This window comes from Falco biarmicus, chromosome 7 (genome assembly GCF_023638135.1).
Source record: "Falco biarmicus isolate bFalBia1 chromosome 7, bFalBia1.pri, whole genome shotgun sequence".
NCBI lineage: Eukaryota > Metazoa > Chordata > Aves > Falconiformes > Falconidae > Falco > Falco biarmicus.
In genome coordinates, this window is record NC_079294.1 from 36,289,403 (window position 1) to 36,316,656 (window position 27,254).

Consider the following 27,254-nt stretch of genomic DNA (forward strand, 5'->3'; position numbering starts at 1 on the left):
TCCCCTTCTCTCTGTTGGCTGGCCGGTCTTTTTAAAGCTCCTCTGTCTTCTTCATATTCATCGCTGTACATGCCCACCACAGTTTGTAACTACACATACTCCTGCCTTTCAATTGCTGTCTCTTCAGGAACGAAAATCCTTGTCACAACCCAGCACAAATGATTCAACATTACTATCAGCCTGCTGACAACAGCCATTCTTGGAAAATGGTTACATGAATTTCTGGAATTCCCAAAAATAAACAAATTTGGCTCCATTAACAGGAATGGAAGACTCAGACTGCAAACCCACTTGACTAAGCAGAGGCATTTAATTAAATTGTTTTTCTATTATGCTGATAAGCAGAACTATGACTGTTGTCAGTAGATGCAATAGTTTCTATTCTTGTTGCCCCACAACACCTTAATTAAACTACAATTGTCCTGTTGGAAAACATGTCTGTGAACACCTCCAGGGAGAAAACACAGGAGAATATTCCTAGCAATATAAAAACCAGGAGTGCAATATTACATGGTAGATCTGACAAAAAGGAACTGGATTAAGATTGCGGTAGGGAAGATTCAGGTTTGACATAAGGAAAACCTAACTGTGAATTGTTGATATATATCATGTGGGAAAGGAGTGGAGTTTCCCATGCTGGATTATCTTCTAGTACAATGCAAATGAACAGCTGATAGGAATGATAAACATAATTGGTCCTATCTTGATCCACACCAGTGATTGAGGATCTGCTGAGGACTCTTTCACCTCTGTTTTTGTATGATTGTACTTTGCTTTAAATTTCTAAAGAATGAAGTAAACTCCTGCCCTCATTTACATGCATCTGAGCCTCTCGTATTCTATAAAGGTTGCATATTTACAAATGAGATCAGAATTTGGCTTCCTATAATAGCACATTGTAATGTGCCAGCAATTGCTCCATAACAATAGAAGAGCAAGGTATCTTGTTATATATAGGTCTTGTCCCTTAACCAGTACATACAAGGCAAAATAATTACTGGTTTTTATAGTGAGACCTCATCCAAGTATGTGTAAGACCTTCTCATACAGCTGAGTAAAGTAACATCTGTACACAACCTCCACCTAGAGAAGAGGTAGCTCTGGAGGACTGAATGAAATCAAACAAAAATACCACCTGCAAATTTACAGTGTGCAGCCAGGCATTGGTTGGAGTCCAGGCAAACACAAACTTACAAGACCTAGTATGTTTGCATGGTTCTTTGGTAAGTAGGTACTTTCTTCTTTCTTTATTTATTACTATGCTCTGGACAGAGATTAAATTTAATAGCTCTAGCGTTTGTTTTGGTTTTGGTTTTTTTCACTTACCTTGAAATAAGATTTGCACACATTTTTCTAACTAGATTAAAAAGCTGCCAAGTGGCTCTTTAAACAGTTCTCAATGCTTGCAGAAGAGTTGTTCATGGCCTCTTACATAAGAGTACTTCCCTGGAGCCACATCAGGAACTGATCCCCTGCCCCACACAAATAGAGCTTTACCCTCTTTGTCCAGAAGCAGAAAGGTACTTCTGCTCAAAACATGCTGGGACACAAAATCCTTATTGTATTCCACTAGCAAATTCTGAACTAAGACTCAATTTAAAGCCTATTTAGGTCAGTTAAAGGCTTGCCATTGACTCAGTGAGTTTTGGGACAGGGTCTTAAAATATAGGTCTTAAGGACAGGAAAGCCTCTATATACATGATAGTTCTTAGGGAAATCACTGAGGTCAGCAGAGGCTGATTGACTTCAGCAGATCACTGAGGTCAGCAGATGCTCAGTGGGACAAGAATTTTGTGCTGATCCAAAGCTATCAGAGAAATAAGTAAGAAGGTGAGAAGACTGAAGAGAGAGAGTCCTCCCCACATGTCATTCACCTGCAGGCTGTTGGAGCTGCAGCAATTGGAAAAGCCAACCAGACATCCCTACTCAGCCACACTGTGTTTTTTAAGTGACTAAAGAGGTCAGCACTCCCACATCGTGTAGAAATGGTTGCATGATGTGGTTTCTATTTTTAAAATAACTTTAAGATTCCATCCCCTAATTCACACAAAAGCTAACAAAATATGGTGGTTTTTTAATGATGTAAAAATCAATATTATAAAAAAATTAAGTAAATATTTCCCTTGGCAAGAAAATATAAAATCTCATTCTCGTAACATGCAAGTTTTATATTTACACAGCGTAAAGTGTCTGTCCCACATTACCATAATGTGTTATTAGCATGAAACATTTTTAGCTGTGATGTCTTAAACAGAGCTTGAGTTACTGTCTGCAGTGTCCTTAAGCTATATGTCATAGTCTTCACAAGACTGAAACAAAACAGAGCAGCAAGCAGTAACCACATTAAGTTTAATGCTTATAAACACAGAAGGTTTAACACTTGGCAAGCCAAAATTCCCCTATGACCTCAAGAGAGAGAGATCGTGACCTGAGAATTAAGCACTGTGATAAGCAGTCAAGCTGTCTCCCTGAAGAAAAGACAAAAATAGCAAAAGACAAGCTGAGCCATTGGGTCGGCATATGTCAGGTGCATCCAGGCCCAATTCAGAGTCAATCTGTAGCCATGTGGGGCCAAGCCTGACCTAGCCCAGCCTTTTGAGGCAGGGCTTCCTAAGAAGAGGGATTTTCAGAGGTGCTCAACACCCGTTGTCCCCACTGATCCCCAGGGAATAGGAACATCTAAGCTGTCATGCAACCAAAAAAACACAAGAGGAAATTTCATTTTGTCTCCATCCAGAAACAGAAAGCCTCTGGTATTAGGAGGAGGAAGATGAAAAAGTAAAATTACTTTCCCTTGTGTGTTCCTAGCCACAAAGATGCCCTCTTGCCCTCCCTGTCTCGCTCTAAGGTGTCTTCCCCAAAGCAGGTGCCAGTCCTGAGAAGACTGATAAAGAGGAAAGAGGGAAGATGGAAGATAAGAATGTGAAACAAAGGTTTTGAAACAAATGATAGGTAGGTTTTTGTTTAAAGAAAGGTCTGCAAGGCAGAGAAGTTGGTTTGGGAAAGGTGAAGGTCAGCAGAGCAACAGCTTCAAACATCAGAGATGAAGAGAAGGCATGCAGGGAGAAGAGGGGAGTGTTAAACAGCTGCTGGGGGAGCTTAAAAGGGATGCTCTGCATTCTCAAAACACTAGTTTTGCCATAGTAGATCTGCTTGTGCCAAATTCCCACAGAGAAAAATCTCAAGGACATTAGACTGAGCTGGGTATCATGGGTTTTCTTCTCTTCTTCACCACAAGTTACATTTAGCTTGTAAATACACGAGTTTTCTATTCTCAAGTATTTATTGTATTCCTTACTAGTTTTAAAAGTTGAACAATATGAAGCTTATCCATGAAATTACTAGACAATTCCTGCTGGATTAAAATTGGACATTTCTCCATTTATCGGTAAATTGCCAAATGCTGTTGCAAGAAACACACAACTGTAATGAACTTTTATTTGGGGTCCCAAGGTGCTCATTGCAGAGAGATGTATATAAACATATATACTGCGCAAGACCTGCTCAAAAATCAGAATTTCCACTCTGGAGGGAATCCTGTTATTTCAACCTTCATTTCCATCCTAAAACAGGCCAAGACATCAAAATATCAATGAAATAAATTGGTGGAACTCAAAGATTTAGGTTTGGAAATGTCTATAGACAAAATGATGCTTCCAATTGAAAATATAATTGTCCCAGGCTGAAAAGTCCTGGAATATGATCCTCTTCTCACATGGACAGAAATCAAGAATAATTCTACTAGAAATCCATGAAGTTACACTGGTGGAAGCCTTCACACGGGTAATAAAAATACGCAGAATTACAAGCATTTTATAAAGCCAAGTGCTTTGGAAAGCTTTATGCTTTTAAGCTTCAGGGCATAAAGCAACCTAAGAATTAGGAGGAAAACTTCACGGCTCATCCCCACTGCTATGATGGTGGAGGCCAGGCAGTCGCACAGCCTCAGCGAGGCCGTGGGGAGCGTGGCTGACAGCTGCCCAGGCTAAATGCAGGAACATCTATATTCTCTCTTGTTTAGCAACTGGGATTACGGCCCACATTGCATATGGGCCAGTGCATACCGCTTGGGAATGGCAGGGTCCAAGCTGTCTGCTGGGCTTTCCAGGTGGCCGATAGACCCAGGGAGGAGGCAGCAGCCGGCTCTGCAGTGGGAAATATTGGCTGTCAGAAGCAGCCAGGCAGGCTCTGGCAACACGCTCCTGAGGAAAGCGGAGACAAAGTGTCTGCCCAGCGTGCTGAACACAGAAGTCTTGAACCCATGAGCAAAGACACTCTCTCTGGATGCTTGACTCCTCTCCAGGGTTCAGGAAGGATTTAGATATATTCATTGGGCGGGACACAAGGTGTCACTGAAGAAACATGCCATTCTGTTATCAACTGCTCCTTTTACTGAAGACAACTGAGAACAACCCCTCCTGTTTGTTTTTCTGTCTGTTTTTTTAAACAAGATTCTTTCAAAAGGCCATAGCCTTCAGGCCACAGGCTAATCTTTAACCACCCGCTTAATTTTTCCAAGCAAGCTGGCACCAACCATTGTTGGAAGCGGTCACTTTGTGGAAAAAAAAAACATGCCCATTTCCCCACAAAGCTGGTTCTGCAGAGGACCCAGGGACAGCTCAAGCTCTAGATGAGGCAGACGGCTCTGCATCACCAAAGAGCCAACACCAGCAAAATTGCCAGCTGACTTCTGATGAAAAAATAGACATTGAGGCCAAGTGCTCCTGCCATCTCTTCTAAGGGTAGGGGCGTGTAAGGACATCTCTGCCCTGGTTTCCACCATCCACTCTGAAGATGGTCCCTGTGTTTGGAGCAGCAGAATTACAGTGATGCAAAGCCGTGGTCTGGTCACCATCAGGCTTCAAATCCACCATGTGATAAACACTTTGAACCCTATAAAGTTCAGAGCTGGGCATCCAAATTAAATATGTTAATTTGTCCCAGATCTAGTCAGTTTAACCTCTGAACATGACTACAGCTGGTATTTGTAGAAGCTGGTTACAGAGAGAAACAAGAGCTTTTGGAGTGCCTTATCTGCAGGCACTTATTTAGGGTCCAGCACTGGAATTAACTCACAGATCTTATTTTTTTAAACAGCTGAGATCAACATCCAACTGTTTAATATGCTAATGCTCTAAGGATTAGATCACAAAGTAAAATACTTATGGAAATTAATGCTCCAACTTTAAATTTGAGAATTTTTTTAGGGGGATTTAAAAAATAGAAAACCAATAGCAAAAGAACAAAAATTGCTTTTTCCAGAGAAACTAAGATCCCAGTCCAAGAAAGAATGCAGAATACACTGAACCAAGAGTTTTCTAGATAACTTCAGAACAAAGCTGAGGAAAACAGGTTGCTTTGCCCCCAGCTAAATATAAATATAAATGCAAATCACTTCAAAGCCATATTCAGTCACCACCTGAGTGAGAGAATGCAAAGGAGAGCTCAGTCAAAAAGTTTCCCATGGGACGACCTGCATTGTTCATTCCTGACTCATTCTCTGCCACCATCCCAACAGTCAACCTCCCAAACCTTCCTCCTGCAGTCTTCCCTAGCCTCCACTGTGATCTCTGTAAAGTCAAGCACAATGGAATTGCAACAAAACCAAACTTCAGGTCATTGAACTCACCCCAAAAATATGGCCAGCTTTTTCCACACAGTTCTACCAAAACTTTCTAAGTCTTAGTCTACGGCCTCAGCCATCAGATCATTTTTCCTGCCCAGAGTAGGCAAGAGCATCCAGTTCAGGAATTGAGAAAGCTGGAAAATCTGGAATGAATGAAATAACTTGTGATCAGGAAAAAGAAAAAGAAATCCACCTTCAGAAATCAGCTGGATGGAGCCAAAATTCAAGGCAATTATATTTTTGGGCAGGGGGGTGTGGTAGGGGAGGAAAGCCTGATCTAATCTCTCACCCAAAACCCAACCGCAGTGTCTGGACCCAACAGGGTCAGGTTATTTTCCCATAGTACCAACACCACAACTAGAAATAGGAAGAACCGCAACTGTCAAAAGAAAACACTAATTTTCATTAAGTTTCCAATACAGCTTTCTGATCAAAGTGACAGCTACACTTCAGTAAAGTCTTTTGATCTTTCTGATGCTCAGCTGAATGGAAATCATCACATCTTCAGAGCCATGCACACTGAGAACATAAATTCTGACTGCTCGTTGCTGGAGAGATTACTTGCTATTTTTATTCTGGTTATTTTCTACTTTAAGGAAAAAGCTGAATTCTCTCTGTCAAAACCAACAGAAAGCTTGTTTAAAGGTATGGCAAGATACACATTCATTTAATGGAATACATACAATAGCCTTTACAATAACTTGATGAGTTCCAGAAGCGGACTCAATACTATATAGCAAAGTCAATCATACTGGTAGATAAGTTATGCCAAAAGCGCAGAACGGTTTCAGAGGTAGATTTCAAGAAATAAAACACTTGACCAAAAAAATAAGGGGAAGGAAAAATAAGGTGTGCATGGAGCAAATGGAGATAGTGTTAGGGAATGAATGCAACACAAACCAGCAAATGGTTTAGTAAAAAACAAAATTAGTCTTGCAGGTTTGCACGCTGAAGCCTCTAAGCCAGCAGTTCTGAGCTGTGATGTACAAACCACCACTGGCCAACAAATCTCTGGTGGCTGCCCGCTGTCAGCCGGATGAGCATTGTCTTTCTTGTCCCAGATGTTACACCACACTGAAGATGTAGTTAACGCATGTCAGACAAAACCGAGCCACTGCTATCATTGCCACCGAGGCATTTACAGAACTGCACATGGGAAATGAACCAGATCAAAGGTCTAAGAGTAAAAATTTACTCCATCCTTCTATCTATATGGAGATACAGAGTAGCCCATGTTAAAAACAAGAAAGTTTCTTTTGTCTGTTCAAAAATTTGCACCAGCAAGCTTGAGCGGTCAACTGTAGACCAAACCACAGCCGATATATCAGTCAACACAGCATTTTAAGAGTTCACAAAGGAAAAATGTAATTTTGACTCCTGGCTTAGAGAAATTCCTGGCAAAGGAAGAAACTATGCTTGACCCCCAAATAACCAAACACCCATCCACTGCATATGGAAATTATTCTGCCACCATTTTACTGCTCCAGCAGAGGTGGTGCGTGGCCCTTTCGAAGCCTTGGCTCTTTTTGAAGGCTATTATTTTAAACATTTTAGTACTGGGAACTGCACGGAGCTGGCAATTATGGAATTAGAGTGCAGTGTGGAGAATGTCACTTTGAAATCATTTAGCTCAGTTAATTTCCTTTTCAAGCGCAATAGAAAGCAGATGGAGCAGGGAGGGCCAACATGCCACAGAACTCCCCAGGCCTTGGCCAGCACTCTCCTCCCCAGGACATACAGAGGGGTCACCAAATCCCCATAGAGTTATTATCCTTTAGGAGAATCACATGCTAGAATTCAGCCAGGGTCCTGGTCTTTGGAGCAAGTCGCCTCACTCCTAGGTTTGTGTTACACATTGAATGTTAGACCTAAATTGCTAACAAGGTCAGCAGGGACACAAAGCTCACACCAGAAGAGCAGTGCAGGGAAGCCAGAGAGAGGCCAGCAGAGCACAGCAGGAAGATTAAGTGCTTTGGGAAAGGGGAGCCTTGATAGAGAGAAAGAGGCCTCCAAAGGGTTGTCCAATATGAAGGAAAGGCTGTTACAAAAAGAAAGCTTTCCCGTATGCAGCAAGAGTTGGACAAGAAATTGTGAGCTTGACTTGCAGTAAAGATACATTGAGGTCAAGAGGAAAAAAATAAATGAAGTGCAAGGCAAGCGAAGCATCACAACCTCAGTTTGTAGTGGATGCCACATCGCTGGAGGTGTCGAGGAAGAGTTACAGGAATTTCTCTCAGGGACCATCTAGCTAAGTGTGATCTTGCCTCAGAGCAACGGGATGACTTCCAGGGATGCTCTCCAGCACAACATCTCTTGGATAATTTAATAGAGCCTGTTATGGTTTGTGCTTCGTGTTTCTTATATAGAGAAAGAGGGATTCCCCAAAGGAAACTAATGTACAATAAGAGAAACAGATCCAAATGCTGGAGTTGCAGTAGGGTCTAACAGAAACGCTGGGACTGAGGAAGTCCAAATCCATTCCCTGTTAACGTAACAGGAGAGTTATACTCTCATTGTCTCCCTCTGCATTGTCACAAATACCTGGGACAAGTAAATCAGAAAGCTCATGTCTCACTCGCACCAAACAGCAACTGGAGCGACCCCCAGCCCCACACCTATCCATGGGCTGCTGAACCTACCCACGCACAGCTCCACATCATGCTCAAGCCTTGTTTGCTCCAAAGGACTAGCAAGCACATTAGAAGTGGGCCATGCTCTAAGCTTTCTGGTAGCTGTCATCCAACATGCAGGCAGCAGCATGATCAGCACTGCCCCCACTTGTTTCACTGAAGTGAACAAGTTCCTTGAGTTCATCCCTACAGCCCTTGCTGCTATTTCACACTTATCAATAGATCCACCTTCTTAAAAAAAAAAGTCCATTTTCCCAAGGCATTGTGTCAGATGGACAGACTTGTTCCTTAAGGACCTCCAAGGCATAGACAAGACTGATGCCAAAGGGAAGCTCTCTCACGTTGATGGCACCAACACGGGACACAGCATCATCTGCTCTCCATGCCAGTCTCTCCATGCTCAAAGATGTTGGCTCTAGAGACCATTTTTCCCCTGGAAGACTAGTTTGTGCTGTGCACCTAGGATTACCCTTAATAGAGGCAACACTTTCATATACACCAGACCAGCTTCAAGGCTCCCTGCATCAGCAGTTCCCCTTCTAGAAACCCATAGTAAAAGAGAAAACTTTTGCAATCATTTTATTGTTCCCAGCTCTCACCAGCTGATGGCAACCAGTTCAAGGCTGGCTATTACCAGCATGGGCACGATTATGACAGAGGTCTGTGAGATGAGGCAGCTTGTCTGCTCAAGCAACATCTGCACTGAAAATACCAGGAGGCTAGTACAGGTACTTGCCCAACGTGCACCAGGCAAACTAATGAAACTCTTTAATATCCTCCACAAATACCTCAACCAAAGAGACAGACGGCCACTTTTCACTTTTCCGAGCCCTACGCAGAAGGCTCAGAGTAGAACCACCAGCTATACCAGACAACTGCAAAAGGGCAGCTATCTAAAACTCTGCTCTGTGCCATGAGAGCTGGGTTTCCCTTCCTACCTCACTCACTGGCAACTAAATGCTTTCTGGTACCTGGGCAAATTCTACTTACCATCTCCTACAGTGATGACACCATATCAAGACAAGCATGGGTATGACTGCCTGGGAGCTCTCAGCAGAGCATGTGTTCAGCTAGCTGACCTCAGCATGAGAAACCTGGTGAGACAGGCTGGACAGGTCATAGCTGCCTCTTGCATAACCTGTGCCAGGTGACCAGTAAGCCACCCATAAGCCAGGTCACCAATAATTCCATGCTGTCGGTGTGTGTCTTTCCCCCCTTTCCCCACGTATCCCTCACAGACAGTGTCCCTTTCCAGCACCACTGCCAATCCCACAGGATGCACAGAGATTTCTTTCTGCTTCCCTTCCAGTCACCAGGAGCTTCAGCCCCTCTCCACATCAGGGAGATAGCCCCAAGGTTACCAAGTATATTTGTATGTCTCCAGAAGGCTATTGCTCCCCCACTTTCTACTTTTCTACCTCCTCATCTGCTTCTTTGAAGCATGTCTCCATATCTTTTGCCTCTTTTTTAACCATCATTGTAAAGAGAACCGCCCACCCACCACCCTGCAGAGAGTTTCAACTTACATACAACAGGCCCTGGATATCCCATTAACATGGTGCTGTTGCACACCACCTATACTATCAAAATCATAGAATTACTTAGGTTGGACAAGACTTGAAGATCATAAAATTCAACCATTAACCCAGCATTGCCAAGACCACCACTGAATCATGTCCCTAAGCACCACATCTACACCTTTAAATACATCTGTCCTTTAAATACCTGCAAGGATAGTGATGTCACCTCTTCTCTGGGCAGCCTGTGCTGTTGTAGTCAAACTCAGTCAGCCTCACACAGGGCACCAATTGTTGCAGCACAAACAAACTAACAGGCTGCAACAAGGCTTTTAACGTCAGTCAGATTCTACTGTCCATGCTGTTTCTCCCTCCTCCAGAGGTGAGAACACCCCGCCTCCTCCTCCACACAGCTACAGCTGCACATCATCCATGTCAATCAACCCACTGCCTTCGAGGCAAAGCCACAGCTGCATATTATGAATGCTAATCAACAACCCACTGCCTTCATTCCTCTACACTGTGCCAGTGCTTGACCACTCTTTCGGTGAAGACATTGTCCCTAACATCCAATCTAAAGCTCCCCTGGAGCAACCTAAGGCCATTTCATCTTGTCCTGTTGCTAGTTACGTGGTAGAAGAGACTGACCCCCACCTTGCTACAACCTCCTTCCAGGTAGTTGTAGAGAGCAATAAGGTCCCTCCTGAGCCTCCTTTTCTCCAGGTGAAACAAGCCCAGGTCCCTCAGCTGCTCCTCACAAGACTTGTGCTCCAGACCTGTCATGGTTTAACCCAGCTGCCAACTGAGCACCGCGCAGCCACTCACCCGCTGACTCCCCCCGGGTCCTACCAGCGGATGGCGAGGGCAGCTGGGGAAAAAAGTAAAACCCATGGGTTAAGATAAGGACAAATTAATAATTGAAATAGAATATAATAACAATTGGAATGAAAAAGGGCGGAGAGAGAGGAATAAAACCCAAAAGGAAAAAAAAACACAAGTGATGCACAATGCAACTGCTCACGCCCTGCTGACCGATGCCCAGCAGGTCCCCGAGCAGCGACCAGAGGGCACCGGACACTCCCCAGTTTAGACACTGAGCATGACGTCCCGTGGTATGGAATATCCCTTTGGCTAGTTCGGGTCAGCTGCCCTGGCTGTGTCCCCCCTCTGTTTCCCATGCCCCTCCAGCCCTCTCGCTGGCAGGGCCTAAGGAACCAAAAAGTCCTTGACTCAGTATAAACATGACTTAGCAACAACTAAAAACATCAGTGTGTTATCAACATTGTTCTCATACTAAATCCAAAACACAGCCTTGTACCAGCTACTAAGAAAAAATCTACGCTGTCCCAACCGAAACCTGGACAAAACCCTTCACCAGCCCCGTTGCCCTTCCCTGGACACGCTCCAGCCCCCCCGTGTCTTTCCTGCGGCGAGGGGCCAAACTGGACACAGGATTCCAGGTGCGGCCTCACCGGTGCCGAGTGCAGGGGGACGGTCACTGCCCCGGCCCTGCTGGCCACACTGTGTCTGACACAAGCCAGGATGCTGTTGGCCGCCTTGGCCACCTGGGCACGGTGCTGGCTCATGTCCAGCCATCACCCAGCACCCTGAGGCCCCTTTCCACCGGGCAGCTTCCCAGCCTCTGCCCCAGCCCGCAGCGCTGCCTGGGGCTGGTGTGACCGTGCAGGACCAGGCACTTAGCATATACAAATACAGTATTTGGCATACAAAAGCCTAAGTGGTAGTAAGCATGAAAAACATAAAGGCAGACTTACACCCCATCTCCTTCGCAGCTGTGTCCTGAGGAGGGCTGCAGGGTCCCCTGGCAGGGCTGGTGCCTCAGCAGCTGCTCCCCTGCACTTAAGGCAGGAGCTGGAGAAGGGCCTCACTGCCTGGAGCGCTGAGGACACTGGTGTCAACATGGCGGGGTGTTGCCATGGTGTCAATGAGAGCTGTCAGTCCTTCTCCTAGGAATTTGCTTTCTGCTCCCAGAGCAGCACAGTCTTTCTCACTCGGGAGTAGAAGGTGTCTGCCCAGTTGCCTATAGGCTCAGGCCAGCATCCTCACCAGCCTTAGGTGTTTTTCCTACACCAGGCAAATTCCCTGGTGACAAGGCCTCGTACTTTTGGGCATACACCTCTGCATTTCAGGTCTGTCATGGGGGAAGGCCTGAGCATGGCCCGGCAGAAACCCTCTTGCAGAGGGAAGGTGCAGCCCTGCTGCTCTGGGAACCCAGCAGTGCTGCCTGCAGCCCTGACATCCCAGAGCTGCCCCATGCGATGCCAGCATACACAGCTCTCCAGAAACCCTGGCCATGGAGTAAGGAGGCTGCCAGGCTGTGCCTGGATGGGGCGGGCAGGCTGGCAGAGGGGAAGGCATCCTCCAGTGGGCTGGGGCTGCGAGGCTGTGAGCCGAGAGACCAGGCTGCTGGACAGCAAGAGGGCATGGGAGTAGATGTGTTGGGATAGCACCATCTCAGCCAAATAAACTCCACCTCTGCCTGTCGTGCTAGCTGGTTCCCAGCAATTCTGCCACTCCAAGGGCTGAAGCTCATGTGGGGACATGTACCCTCCCAAACATCACTTTGAGCAGCCACTGGGGATAGTCTGTGTGGGGTGCAAGGAGTCAAACTTGGCATTTCCTTTTTCATTGTGCTTCTGGAGAGGTTCCAGGAGCAAACCCTCCTCTTGGGTTTTGTTTTTAAGGGAATCGGTTCATTCAAAAGAGAGTCTAAAAGCAATCTGGTAAAAGGAAATAGAGCATAAGTCGTCAGTGTAGATTCGTCCTCCCTCCACTGCCCCATCTATAAAATTAAGTCAACATGATCTTCTTGACGAGGAGGAGTGGTTTAAAGGGTTAAAAAGAGGCAGGAAGGTGTTTGAACTCTAAGAGAAAGATTTTAAAACTTTTTTCAAACTTATGAATATGTATTAAGAGGCACAGACAATAATTACATGGCTATTACACCGAGTTATTTAAACATGAGCAGAGTGCTTGGCAAATTAACATATAGAACAATACTGCTCTGGTAGTTCAAATGATAATGGGATCCAATAGGAGTTCCCTATCCCTAACTCTTCTGAATCTAAGCAAGGATGATTTAAAAATTGTAAATGTGCAGCAGGTGGCTTCTAATGCAATAAAAAGCATTTCTGCACTCTGAAAAACACGCCTTGAGGATGAGACAACATATAAAAAAATCCTTTAGCTGTGCCCCTTCTCAGCACAGTTTGGATGATCTGAGGCTGCCCCAGCGGCAGCTGTTTCTTGTGCATCCACCTAAACTAGGAATATACATTTGTCGTATCTTGCATCATTTCCATCTGTGTTCTGCTCCTGTGCCTTTCTTGGCTGCTTCCTCTCATCTGGTCCTGCACCCCACTGCATTTGTGCACACAGAGCAAGTTCCTGGAGCGATGAACTTGCAGAGAACAGGCAATGCTGCCAGGATGCACTAGGAGAAGCGTCTCTGTTCTGGGCAGCTCCTGGGCTTGATCTCAGCAGGCTGCAACAGCGTTTGAGGCAGGCATGCAGGGAGAATAAAGAGAAATGGGCAAGTGAAAAGTAAGAAAGAAGTAAGCAAAAAGTGTCAGCCAGCAGAGACACAGCTGAGCTGAGTCTCCTGAAAATTCCTCAGAAACTTAGAAAAAAGTAAGATTGACAATGCCAAAGGAGCACGTGGGCTCACAGGGACATGCACGTGTGTGTGAAGGGCATGCATAAACATGTGTACCTGTGGGGAGGCTCTGGACACATGATTACTCTTGTGTGAACAGCAGTAACCTCCCAGTTCCATTTTAATGCCATGTCAAAAGTAATGCAGGTGATGAAATACGTGGGTCTGTGTCAGGGAGCTGGCATAACAGAATGAACCTGCACAGGCTCAGTGCAACTCTCCACATTTAAAGAAGGTATTAGGTAGACATCGAGGCAAGTTTAGAAATGCAAGAGACAGAAGCACTAAACTGTTTTCAGCAAAATCGACCCTCGTGTAAAATGCCCGCATCCTGGCCTAAACACTTTGTTACAAGTGATCGAATTCCTAACAGCTGTGGCAAGATGCCTTCACTTGCAACTGTTACTGGTGGGTAAGCAAAATTATCTTGCTATTGTTGCTACTTATGGCAGCACCCGTAACATACTAGCTGCTTTCCAAACAGATCATTCTCCAAAGAGCCTGCTACTACTTTTATGTGCATGTGGATGTAAAATTATTTTCTTTTATAGTACAAGTTACTCACTGTAGTCTTCAAAGATCAAAAAGTGCCACGGTGGGTAAAACTGGAGTTAAACAATCCAAGAACTGTAACTGCATAAGAGATACAAGAGCAACCCGCTTACTGTAAGCACCATTTATCCTCTGGACAATAAGATTTTTAATGTTGAAAAGCATGTTTGACTTTACATTCGTTCTTGAATTCATAAGAAAACACTGAGGTACTCTATGTTTGCACTAAGAATTTTATTTTCTTTTATTACTGTCACAGTTTTTGTGGACAATAAAATCATCAAATACTTCTGGGAATAAAAAGTAATAAGTGAAAGCTTAGAGAATTAGAGAATGATATTTCAGGAATTTTGCCTTAGATAACCAGGTCTTCTATTTTTGTTGGTGCACCTAGAGTATGCATGAGAAAAAACAGTGGTGTTCTTTCAAATAAAAAGAAACATCTTTCTCATTAGGACTGTGTTTATCACGCTTTCAAATGTTCTACAAACCAATGCCCCTATTTGTCATTGTAATTCAATATAATAAAAGCTGTCAAAACTGCTCACTTTGCTTGTGAGAGACAAATTTGCTGAAGTTTTGCAGCATGAGCCAAATAACACAGCACCAGATTCTCCAGCTTTTATTTCACTCTGCTCTAGGCAGTATTCCTACTGGTTTCTGTGCAATTTTTGCCTGAGTAAGGGCTGAAAGTTTCAGTTTAGAACATGAGACTTTTTTAGAAATAAACTGTCACAGAAATCCCGTCTACAAAGTACTTTGGGTGACTGGAATGGTACTGCTTGCGAATTTTATCTCTGAAATGCCAAGCTTATTTCCTACAGATTATTGCAAAATACAGACTAACTACATCCTTGATGAAATTCCCTCGAGGTCCATGAGGTCACCCTCAGGATTAAACACTGCCTGACCTTTTGCATACAGAGCTCAGAAGCACTGTATTTTGATGCCTACTGCGCCTTTGGAGATGTTAGCTTGTTCCACTAAAAACAAAGTTACAGATCTCGTCCCTCATGGGAAGAGCTTTGATGAAGCAACTCTCTGTTATTACCTTGTCCAGAGACTCTCCAGGACCACACTGTGTCCTTCTGGCAATTGACAAAATAGATAAAGCTCAGGGGCAGCCTTGAGTAAGGGCCACATTTTCGATTATTTAAAAAAGATGTTTTGATGCATTAAATAAAGGAAACACGTTGGGAGCTTTGTGTTGGGAATAGGTAAAGTGGCAGGTCATGTGAAAAGCAGCTGGGACAGTGGTTAGGGCAAAGGATTAGAGTCAGCTCCTCTTTTTAGTCTTCTCCACACTACTGACTTGTCCAGAGAGTTGGAGGAGTCTTTTATGTTAAAGTCTACCAACCAGAGTCCTTCATCTAACTCTTCTGCAACTGCCTTTCCACATCTGTGAAAACTGTAGCAGTTTATCATGTCAAAAAACTTTTACACGTTTAGATAAAAGCTACTAACTATTAGCTGTAGTGGCCAGTCAATGCATTTTTTACCTCTTTTTGAACATGTGCCCAAAAATTGTTTGATGAGGATGTGTACTACATCTGTAAATAAACACGTATCTGTGTAGACACAGGGACCTGATAAGGCCAGAGAACATGAAAAACAAGACAAAATCTACCGACAACTGTAGCTCCTCTGACTGCAGCCTTTATGGCAGCTGTGTGGACAGACTCCTCCCTGAGTTTTTACTCAGGCAATTATTCCTAACTTGGCATCCAGAAGTCAGCCCTGGCTTCCAACCTGAAAAAAAAAAAAAAAAAAAAAAGAAGCAGAGAGTTAGGCTAACACACACTAGCCTCCATCAAGCATTCAGGGTATTGTGCATGTGATAAAGGGCTGGATAAAACAGTGGCAAAAGTCTGCTATCTTCCAAGGCTCAGGAAAATAAACCGCAAAGGCAATCCAACAAAGTCCTCTTTGTTCCTGAATAGAACCAACAAAATGAAAGGAATCTGGTGGAAGAGAGAAGGCAAGAAAAGAGGTCTGCTGCAGGGAGCACGTACAGACAGAATTGCGCTTTGCCGGCTCCTCTGACAGAGCAAGTGCATGATTATCACATGAGCCTCACAAAGACTGGAATTAAAGGGGCTGACTCGGCTGTCATATCGCTTAAGCTGCGCTGAGGTCAAAGGAGTTCGGACTAACCGAGGTCAGCCACACATGGCCTGGGAAGTAGGGGTCTCTTTTTGTAAGCAACAGCTTCTCAGGTTGATAAAAATAGATACCTGGAGCCCGTGATGGCTTATAAAGCTGTCCCTTTACACCGGATTCCCACGAAGTGCAGTATGTAATCAATAGCACTCTGAAAAGAACAGAGCCACAATGGAGGCACTCAGGTGGTCTCTAGAAACAAGCGTAAAGGGCAAAACGCACAAGAGAAGTCACCATCTGTGCTACCCTCTAAAAGACCAAGGGAAAAAATCATGTCTGAAATATTAGCACACATTTATGGTAAAATCAAATTGCAAAGAGGTGTCAATGACATGACTGTAGAGAAGCCTGCTACTTGCAGGTCACCACATACCTTCTGTATATTATTTCATGAATCACGTCCCCAACAGAGACTTCTCCTTGCAGATTCCTATGATACCAGGGCTACTGAAGAATGCCCCTGTACTAAAAATAGTACCTATTCTCTCCCATGCCCTCTGTCCTCTTTCAGCTTCTACTTCACATGATTCAGCTCCAAGAGAGGGGCACTGACCTCATCTCACCAGGAATATCAAACATCTCCACTGCTTTGATGAACGTTATGGTGAGAGTGGAAAAAAGGAGAAATGTACACATCAGCTGTGTAGTCATGTGTTGGATGTGTCTGGATACATCCTGAGACTTGTGTTTTTGAAATCCAAACCGACATTCATCTTCTTACATATGCAAACACAGAAAAGCACCTTTTGATTTTTGTTTGGGGGGGTTTTTGTCGTTTTTTTTCTGGGGACTCCAATAGCATTTGCACTGGGTCCATAGAAAAATCCATTAATTTTGTCATAGACATAGAACTATATCATATTTACCATCATCATCACTTCTGTATATAACCAAGCTCAGAATGCTAGTGGGCTTATTGTTCCACAGCATGGAATAAGTAATTGTTTCTGGCCAACAAACTCATACCTTTGTATCCTGGTTTATGAATCAGGATTTTCCATCTGAACATTATTTGTGGCAACAATGCCAAGTTTTTAAAATACCTTCTACAAATAAAGTCTGTGTCCCCTTTATTCCTCAGGTCGTAAGGGGCTTCCTGGTAGACAAATTAGATCTATTGTGACACAGACAGAGTGAACAGAACCAGGTTTTCAAGCATCAGCCTGTCACACCTCTTTGTGGACAGGGGACTCACTAAAACAAATCCTGAGAGCAAGCCAAAGAGGGAAAACTGCAGGACCCCCAGGGGATCTTCACCGATGATAGTGCAGGTTGAATCTGAGAAAACAAGTCCTTGAAGTAAGATCAGTTCTCCTTTATGACCTGTTAATCACTATGTGTTTACCTGTCCTTGAGAAAAGAGCCCCTACTGTGCCTTATCAAACCCAGAGGGATTCCCACTGTCCTCAGGGAGGTCTGGGTCAGAAGTTAAACTGAAAACTCCACATGCTCTGTGCTTCATCATTTTAGACTTTAGACTGGAATTGATGTTCGGTGTCCAGTGCTGTAATAGCAGAGAACCACCGGTTTTTATTCATTTATGTTCTTTTAAACTGTTTCTACTGCATTTTTTCTGCTTTGTTGCAGAGCTTGAGACAGTGCTGGCACTGTGCCCCTTCGGTCAGAATCACCTTACAGGAGGACTTGCTAATGCCTGTTGTTAGTGTGTGTGTGCACGTGTTTAGGCCAGGGGAAGGACAACTGTCTCTCCACTGATGCTGCCTTACGGGGTCTTACAGGAAACATCACAGAGTGAACTGCCAAAGCCAGTAGCTTCTGTGCTAGTGAAGGGAATGGGTAAATCCTCAGATCATGGAATCTGGGCTTTCTGACACAGCTGGCATCCCGGTGGAGAGGAAGACGAGGAGCAGGCACTCCAACCACATACAGCCTGGGCAAAGTGAGGGGTTTGTTCTTAGGGACCTGGAAGGGTTCACTCCTGAACTCCAGGTCACTGAGAAGGCTGTGATCTATCAGACAGTAGGACTATCTGTTGAATGTTCTGCACTGAAAATGTTCCGGGTTTCTCTATAAGGAAGTTTATTCTTATATCTCCAAACTGATGGGGAGTAATGCGGATTCCTCTTTCTGTCTGTTGTCACCAGCTCCTCAACTCGGCACATCTCGCTGGTAACTTACCCACCTATTGCGACAAAGCAGCCTTGGTCTTTCACACCATGTTAAAGAAAATAATTAACAGAGTACTTAAACCAGGCTTGGCTTAACTGCAGATTTCAATTGAGTTCAGTAGTAAAAGGAAACCCTAGTAGTTCTACTTCCCCACAGCTAGCCTTGCTCAATGCCTAGTGTTAAGATAAATTATGTTCTTCAGTGTGTAGGATGAAATACAAGTTGCTATCACAGCAGGATGAGTTTGTCAAACACTGCTTACATTATGCAGCAAACCTTTGTTCCCATAGAAGGAAAGATTTTGAAAGCAGATAACTGAGCTGATCTTGGAGATATATTACTTGAGGCCAGGGTTCATGATCTATGTAGCCTCACTCAGTGCAAAGTATATTGCTTTCTCTAACAGCCCTTAACAGGGACTTCAAAAAAACTGTTTTTTTCTTCTGAATAATATATAATCAAATTCATTTCTACAACTTCATTTTCAGTCATCTGTGTTCATTGTTCTCTTATTCCAAGTATTCTTTGGCATGGTTTAAGAACTACTGAAATATTTAATAGCTATTTAAAAGTAACAGCTATAACTACTTAAACCAGACATAAAGAGAAGACAACTAAATGGGTCATTACCTTTACAAGAAAAGTGTTTATGGAGAAGGATTTAAGAGAAACAAGATTACGGATCCAACTTCTCCGCTAGTCTCTGTGTTGTAAAGGAGAAAGCAGAGTGGGTTTGCAAAGTTTTGTAAAGGAGAAAGCAGAGTGGGTTTGCAAAGTTAAGTATGCGATAAGACTACTCTGAATCTAATAAAATGTTGAAAGTACTGTTAGAGAGAATTTGCAAATTGCTTAGCCCTTGGAAAAGCCAAGCCATTTCTGTGGCTGCTTAGGTAAGGATTCTTGGCTCTAACATCCCAAGTATGATCAACATTTTGATTGTGATGCTTGATTACTAAATGATACTAGTTGTGAACCAGAAAGAATGTATTTTCAATTCAGCTGGAGAAAGAAGGGGGAAAGGTATAAGACAGAGTGTCTCTGTTCCCTTGAGATCTATCCAAGATCTTAAGAAATCAATGGAGATCTTTCTATTGAGTTCACTGTGCTCTGGATCACATCCTTACAGAGCTCGCTTTGTTGTCAAGTCCATTCTTTCTTCCCCTCTCTCTTGCTCAATTTGCTTTCTGCTGTTAGGATCTTTTTCCCAAATATTAATAAATCTGTATAATCTTTGGCCTCTAGCTGAGTCTTTCTTCTATGGCACACTGTTGCACTGTATGCATGACTGCATGGTTGAGGGTTGCTCTGGAAATTACTCATAAAAATGAACTGCCTGGTAATACCACAATTGTCAATATGTGTAGGTTGCAGCATTCCCCCTGTGGGCCATTGTAGCAGATCATAAAACCTCATTTCCAGGAAAGTTTCAAAACTTTTATTTTCTAAGGAACATTAATTATCAGAGTCCAGATGACCTGTCCCATTTCTCCATCCACTTCCTCTCTTTTTTTCCTCATCACGTGGTAGTTTGAAGGCAACTGGCAACAGATCACATGTCTGGCTCCTGGTTTTATGCCCTAGTTTCATATCAACGTCAGCTGAAGTGTTTAAAAACAGCAAGACTCAAAAGCCTAATGCCCAAACCAATGTTTGTATGTGACCATTTCCCCATTGTTAAACTTTTGTAACAACAGCTAATTTACAAGTTTGACACTTATGCAGACATATGCTTTGGCATTCTACAGGCTTCCTGAGACTCATGCCCTCCAGCGCTGCTTGTTGACCTCTCCTTCAAACACATTGGCTTTGAGGGATCATCACAATGGCCAAACCACTCTGGACCTACATGGTTGTGAAAACTCCAGTCATGCCCCCATCAGAGTTTACAGTGATGCATTTTTTCACTGACAAATTATATTCTGTTGACACCATAACTTTTTGCAGGTACTTACCAGTTCTTATGAAGCTCTTACCTGGGATAGATTCTCATGCCTAGGATGAGACTTGAAATACATCAAAGAGCAAGAAAACTGTCACCCCTCCCAGATAATCATCCTATCATCAAGGCACTGACTGGTGGCACAGAAGTCCAGATTTCAAGTTTCTGTTCTGCAAGATGTCTGAACGTCAGAATCCTGCATCCCAGGCAAGCTTTCAGGCTACCAAACTATCAGTTATTCTGAAGAACAGCCTCCTCCGTCTCTCCTGTTGGACCTGTTTCTCTTTGTATAAATAATTAAACATTAATTGGAGCAAGGACTTGAACTCAGACTGCCCATTGGACTATTGCATTGGTCTTTCTCCAGGCCAGTGAATAGGTAACTACTTGTACAAACTTGGTAAGTTGCAGAGCAACAGAGGTAGCTGAGGGGGGGTTCCCAAAAACTCAAGAAAAAAAACCCGAAGACTTACAGTAAAGTTATTTAGTAGACTATAAAAACCTGTTTTTCAGTCCTTGACCTAAATAAGGCAGAACAATGACTACTAGCTGTTCCAGGGGAGGCTTTGTCAAATCATCTGCAAAGGTCATGCTTCCATCAAATGTTGAAAAGAGAGAATATTTAAAAGTCGTACTTTTTTTTCTGAAGTGAAAAAAAAAAAGTCCTGTACCTAAACAATTCTTCAAGTTTCTGAAACCTCTGCCCCAGACATGATAAAGGACCTCACTGTTCCCGTTCTGAGTGGAGTGATTTGTTCCTCTGATGCTCTTCACAGCTTTGCGGGCATTTTTCAAATGAAGGCTTAAGTCTATTACTTACATACTATCTTCATATGACAAACAGGACATTTAGTCATATTTAGTCATACAGAAAGATAAATGAAGGCAATCGAAAAATTCAGTGATTAGTGTAAGGTTACCATAAAAGACTATATAAAAGGTAAGACAAGAACTGAGGAGGTTGAGTCCTAATCCTCTTACCTACCCACTATATAATGGTCTGTAATAACTTTAATGTTTATGTTCGGTGGTCAAAAACATTTATTTTCAAACAGCTCTTTGATAAGGAACTTTGATTAAGCTCTTTGATTTGGAACTAAAATCTGTGTTTTAGACAGATTCACCTCTCTACAAGCATTTGATATCAGCATGTTGGTAATCCTGTAGACCATACAAGGTTCTGCTTTTTCTTTAACGTCATATAATACTTCATTTTCATAAGCACTTACATAAATTCAGTTAAGAGTTAACCAACTAAAATATACAAATATGTGGGAGGTTTTATGAAGAACTACAACTTCAAAAGGAGTTGGTTTAGGAGCCATGACCTTATTTTTTGCAATAACTTATGCATCATGAACTTACGTAATTGGCAGCAGATAACATATCACACTCTCAGTCTTATGTCCTTGGTTTGACAACAGTGTCAATTGAAGTATTTGCTAACTGCAGAACTAATGGAGCCTCATAGCTGAAAATGTTTTCATTCCAAAGCTGATGTTTGTATCAAAACATTTTCCCTTTATTGTTCTTTTTTAACATTACTAAAATCAGTATCAGAAATTGATAGGGGTATACAGATAATTTTGGACATCAAGAAAAATCTTTCTGAATACTATTTATCCTAGCGAAATGGAAATATCTGAGAAAGGAATATATATATATATATTTCTAATAAAAATTCATCATAAAGCAAAAAAAGCACACACATGAAATGTTCTTGGTGCTCTAAATTTTTGTTATCTTTTGAGCAGGAGTCAGTGCTAAGATAAATTATTGGGAGATGAGTGACCTGGATTTTAAAACACATTAGTAGGGTAGGTTTGAGGCTACTTCATTTTCCCAGAGACTGGATTAAACAGCAGCCAAGAGGCAAGGCTAGACTGGTCCTCTGTGTTGAAACTGGACACCTGTACCATCCACTGAAAAGGTCAGTCCTCTTGGGACACCGTGATCTTCATAAGCTACAGCAGAAAATGCATAAAGCAATAAATCATACAGAAAGAAGTGTTTTAAAAAGAACCTTACTGACTTAAGGTCTTAACATCCATTTAAATTCAAGGGCAAAGAAGCCCAAATTTACTGAGGCTCTTTTTGAGTAATCTGAAGCTTAGAAGTGAGACTTGTTTGGGTTTTGGTTCAGTACTGTGTATTTTGTGGGCAGCATTTCTATTTCAATAAATTTAATAATTCACAATGATGTACAATATAAAGGAAGAGAATGGCTGCAGTTTTATTAATTTGAAGTTTTTTGCTTGACCAAATTACAAGTTAATAGCAGGAAACAATCATTTGCCATCATTTTAGTAAAGCATTTGCTATTATGTCACGCTGAACCTGATTTTAAACTGACCTGAAGAGAATCAGTTACATGTTTTGAAATCTGGACAACAGGAGATTACCGCGGGCAATGTAGATTGCTTCGTAGACACCATTTTTCATTCAACTTTATTGAAAACTTTCAGTGTCTGGGAGAGTAAATTGCCACCAATGTAGTTGTAGCTAAACTAGGAGAAGTTCTAAACAGCAGCCAAGGAAGATAAAAAAAACCCATATTAAACAGCAGGAGGAAGGACAGAAAATTAAAACTGGAAAAATTGAAAGTGATATGCATAAGTATAAGGGACATACATTATCAAAATCATAGAATTATTTAGGTTGGACAAGATCTTTAAGATTACCAAGTCCAACCATTAACCCAGCATTGCCAATTCCACCACTGAACCATGTCCCCAAGCACCACATCTACGTGTCCTTTAAATACCTCCAGGGATGGTGATGCCACCTCTTCTCTGGGCAGCCTGTGCCAGTGCTTGACCACTCTTTTGGTGAAGACATTGTCCCTAACATCCAATCTAAAGCTCCCCTGGAGCAACCTAAGGCCATTTCATCTTGTCCTGTCGCTAGTTACGTGGTAGAAGAGACTGACCCCCACCTCGCTACAACCTCCTTCCAGGTAGTTGTAGAGAGCAATAAGGTCCCTCCTGAGCCTCCTTTTCTCCAGGTGAAACAAGCCCAGGTCCCTCAGCTGCTCCTCACAAGACTTGTGCTCCAGACCTGTCGTGGTTTAACCCAGCTGCCAACTGAGCACCGCGCAGCCACTCACCCGCTGACTCCCCCCGGGTCCTACCAGCGGATGGCGAGGGCAGCTGGGGAAAAAAGTAAAACCCGTGGGTTAAGATAAGGACAAATTAATAATTGAAATAGAATATAATAACAATTGGAATGAAAAAGGGCGGAGAGAGAGGAATAAAACCCAAAAGGAAAAAAAAACACAAGTGATGCACAATGCAACTGCTCACGCCCTGCTGACCGATGCCCAGCAGGTCCCCGAGCAGCGACCAGAGGGCACCGGACACTCCCCAGTTTAGACACTGAGCATGACGTCCCGTGGTATGGAATATCCCTTTGGCTAGTTCGGGTCAGCTGCCCTGGCTGTGTCCCCCCTCTGTTTCCCATGCCCCTCCAGCCCTCTCGCTGGCAGGGCCTAAGGAACCAAAAAGTCCTTGACTCAGTATAAACATGACTTAGCAACAACTAAAAACATCAGTGTGTTATCAACATTGTTCTCATACTAAATCCAAAACACAGCCTTGTACCAGCTACTAAGAAAAAATCTACGCTGTCCCAACCGAAACCTGGACAAAACCCTTCACCAGCCCCGTTGCCCTTCCCTGGACACGCTCCAGCCCCCCCGTGTCTTTCCTGCGGCGAGGGGCCAAACTGGACACAGGATTCCAGGTGCGGCCTCACCGGTGCCGAGTGCAGGGGGACGGTCACTGCCCCGGCCCTGCTGGCCACACTGTGTCTGACACAAGCCAGGATGCTGTTGGCCGCCTTGGCCACCTGGGCACGGTGCTGGCTCATGTCCAGCCATCACCCAGCACCCTGAGGCCCCTTTCCACCGGGCAGCTTCCCAGCCTCTGCCCCAGCCCGCAGCGCTGCCTGGGGCTGGTGTGACCGTGCAGGACCCGCACGGAGCCGGGTGGAACCTCCTACAACTGGCCTTGGCCCATGGATCCAGCCTGTCCCCATCCCCCTGCAGAGCCGCCTGCCCCCCAGCGGGGCAGCGCTCCTGCCCAGCCCGGTGGCCTCTGCAAACCGACTGAGGCTGCACTCGATCCCCTCGGCCGCACCGTCGATAAAGAATCAAACAGGACTGGCCCCAGTGCTGAGCCCTGGGGAACACCACGTGTGACCGGCCGCCAGCGGGATGTAACTCCGTGCACCACCGCGCTCTGGGCTGGGCCAGCCAGCCAGCTTTTCACCCAGCCAGCCTGCGCCCAGCCAAGCCCTCAGCAGCCACTTTCTCCAGCAGAACGCTGTGGGAAACGGCGTCAAAGGCTTTACCAAGGTCTGCGTAGACCAACATCCACAGCCTTTCCCTCATCCACTAAGCGCGTCACCTTGTCATAGAAGGAGATCAGGTTAGACATGCAGGACCTGTCTTTTCATCAACCCATGCTTGCTGGGCCTTATCACCTGGCTGTCCTGTATGTGCTGCATGATGGCACTCAGGATGATCTGCTCCACAACCTTCCCTGGCATTCCCTGGCATTCCACATTCATCAGCTGGAAGAAATACAAGGAGGTCCAGTACTGAAAGAAATCACTAGTATAGCATGAGGCACTGCACCGTCACAGAGCAAGAAAACAAAGCCCTTTGGAGTAGTCTATGCAAATGTCCTTACTCCAGAAGAGATATGGTGGTGCACTTTGGAATCATACAGGAAATCTGGCTTGAAGAGATGTCATAAACTGACTGAATCCATTCCTGTTTCTCTGTGCAGGAACAACTATATTGATCTTATTCCCAAATTCTGTTTTGTTTAGCCTTTTCTTAAAAACCTCTCATCATAGATTTTATTCAACTTCCATAGCGCTTTGCTGCCCTTATCATTACATTTTCCTGAAGTCTGACTCAAATCTCTCTTACTACTAAATAACATTGCATTCAGCTCTGGACAATACATTCCCAAAAAGATCTGGATTGTACCTACATTATCATTTTAGTTCACCCCTACTCATCATGCTCTGTTTCACACCATAAAGCAGTCTCAGATTCACAAGGCTTTCAGAAAAAAATAATCCAAAAGTGTGTTCCAGGAGTGCATCTAATCATCTCCAACCAGTACACACATGCAGTTTGAGGGACCAGCCCAGAACTATTCTAAAACCTTAAAGCATGCATGATTCTGGATCTTAAGCCCTCAGCACCACCCATTTTACTCTACAGGTCCTGTTTTGCATTCACCTCACACTCTTACTAGGCCACACTACTTACTAAAGTAGATATAGCTGCTGGCAAACGTTCATTGAAGAACAGCAAAAGTTGTGATGGGATGGAGGAACTGATGTGTTAGGGAAGAGCAGGTCAGATACATGAAGAAGGCAAAAGGAGTTTTATAGCCATCATTTGCCCTGGTCCCTGTGACATCGACTAATTATGGTCACACAGATGTGTAGCCCTTTCCCTTGGGCTGACCAGCACCCCAGGTTGGTCAGCTTGAGGACACAAAGGTGAATTGCAATAGCCAACAACTACACAGCCTTTAAGAATGTCAGATTTTAATTTGGTACCTCAGAACACAACCAAGGATAAGATGTAATTAAGATAAGAAAAAAATATATAGTTAATTTCAGAAGACAATGCACTGTCATGACATCTTTTAAACAATGGAACAGTTTCCCAGACTCTTCGCAGTAATGGATCCTATTTGTTTGGTGCTTTTATAGCCAAATTGGCAAATGCTAGAAAACAGCCTGCAGGATCTAATCTTGCTTTGGCAAGGGATTAGGCTGGATGATCATTTCCATCTAAGCTTCCTCTCAATTCAGGCTGAAGCTTTGGAAGCAGAATCTCTTTCTTACTTTGTATTTGCCATATGAAACCACATATGAGATGGAGCTCTAAGGTATAACTCTTGACCACAGCTAATGCCAGTTAGAGCTCTTGGGGTTTGATGTAAATACCCTTAGAGATGACCAATATGCCTCCGCTGATTTGGGAACCCTCAGAACAAGCCTTTGATACTCACAAAAATGGATGCATGTGTGCGAATGTGTGAGAAGTCAGAGCCACTCTTCCCTTTAAGTTACCCAAGTTGGCAAGAAGCCAGCCAGCATTAGCACAAACATTGGGCAGCACTGTGAACAGATTACTTTGCCCAAGCTAGTACTTCCCACTAAGTCACGGCATGCTGACACTGTGATACAGCTTCTGGATTCAAGCTGACTTGTACCTTGTCAGTCTGCTGTGTGCTCAGAGGAAGTTTTCTCCTGCTCTCATAGAAATGTCTTTAATTGATCTCTAAGTTAATAAGCCAAAAAAAAAAACCATCCCGGAATAACAGAACTTCTCCTTTTTGACTCATTCCATGTGCCTCATCTCTTTAGTGCCTGTCATCAGACTGTCAGTACACTAAGGCATGATTCACCTTTATTTAATGTCTAATACAGAATAAAGCACCTTGACCCAACAGATGCAACAGAGACCCAGAGAATGGCACTGCACTCATGGTCAGCAGTTAAGAGTTTTGCTGGTTCTTTGGGGCCAGCTTGTCCTGTTAAAATTTCTGTAATGTTGAACCTTCTCTAAAAACTTGTTTCTTAAAAACATCCCAGGCTAGCCACCCATAAATGGAATCCTCTAAGCCTTACAAGTCATTTTGAAAAATCACAGCCACATTCTTGAATGGAGAGGCTACATTTTTATTTCAGCAATACGGATGTAAATTAAAATCCCTCCTTCTCCCTTTCTCAAAATTAAAGAACTATGGTCTTTATAGGGCTGTATGTTGTACCCCTTCAACATATATGCATACACACTAAGATCAAGACCACCAACAGCAAATGCAGAATTATATATTGCCGTGTAAAAGATAAATACACACAGAACAAGAAGAAAAAAAATGGAAAACTAGCTTTAAAATTAAGATTACAGAGCAGAAATAACAGGAGAACCACTTATATTGCTGCCCCAAGCGGGTGCAAATTTCAATGGAAAATAACTACCAAATGTTTC

General features: G+C 43.6%; 2 long non-coding RNA genes across 2 annotated transcripts in view; one reads left to right on the plus strand and one right to left on the minus strand.

Moving 5' to 3' along the window:
• LOC130152733 (uncharacterized) overlaps nt 1-20,562 on the plus strand; it is a 49,996-nt gene extending 29,434 nt beyond the window's left edge. The window contains exon 3 of the long non-coding RNA XR_008823091.1: nt 20,037-20,562. This is a non-coding gene — a long non-coding RNA (uncharacterized LOC130152733). The remainder of the gene's footprint in view (nt 1-20,036) is intronic.
• Nucleotides 14,221-20,043, minus strand: LOC130152732 (uncharacterized). The gene is made up of 2 exons (XR_008823090.1): nt 16,236-20,043; nt 14,221-15,750 (listed from the first exon to the last, which is right to left on the minus strand). It is a non-coding gene; the product is annotated as an uncharacterized LOC130152732 (long non-coding RNA).
• Nucleotides 20,563-27,254: the final 6,692 nt, after the last annotated feature.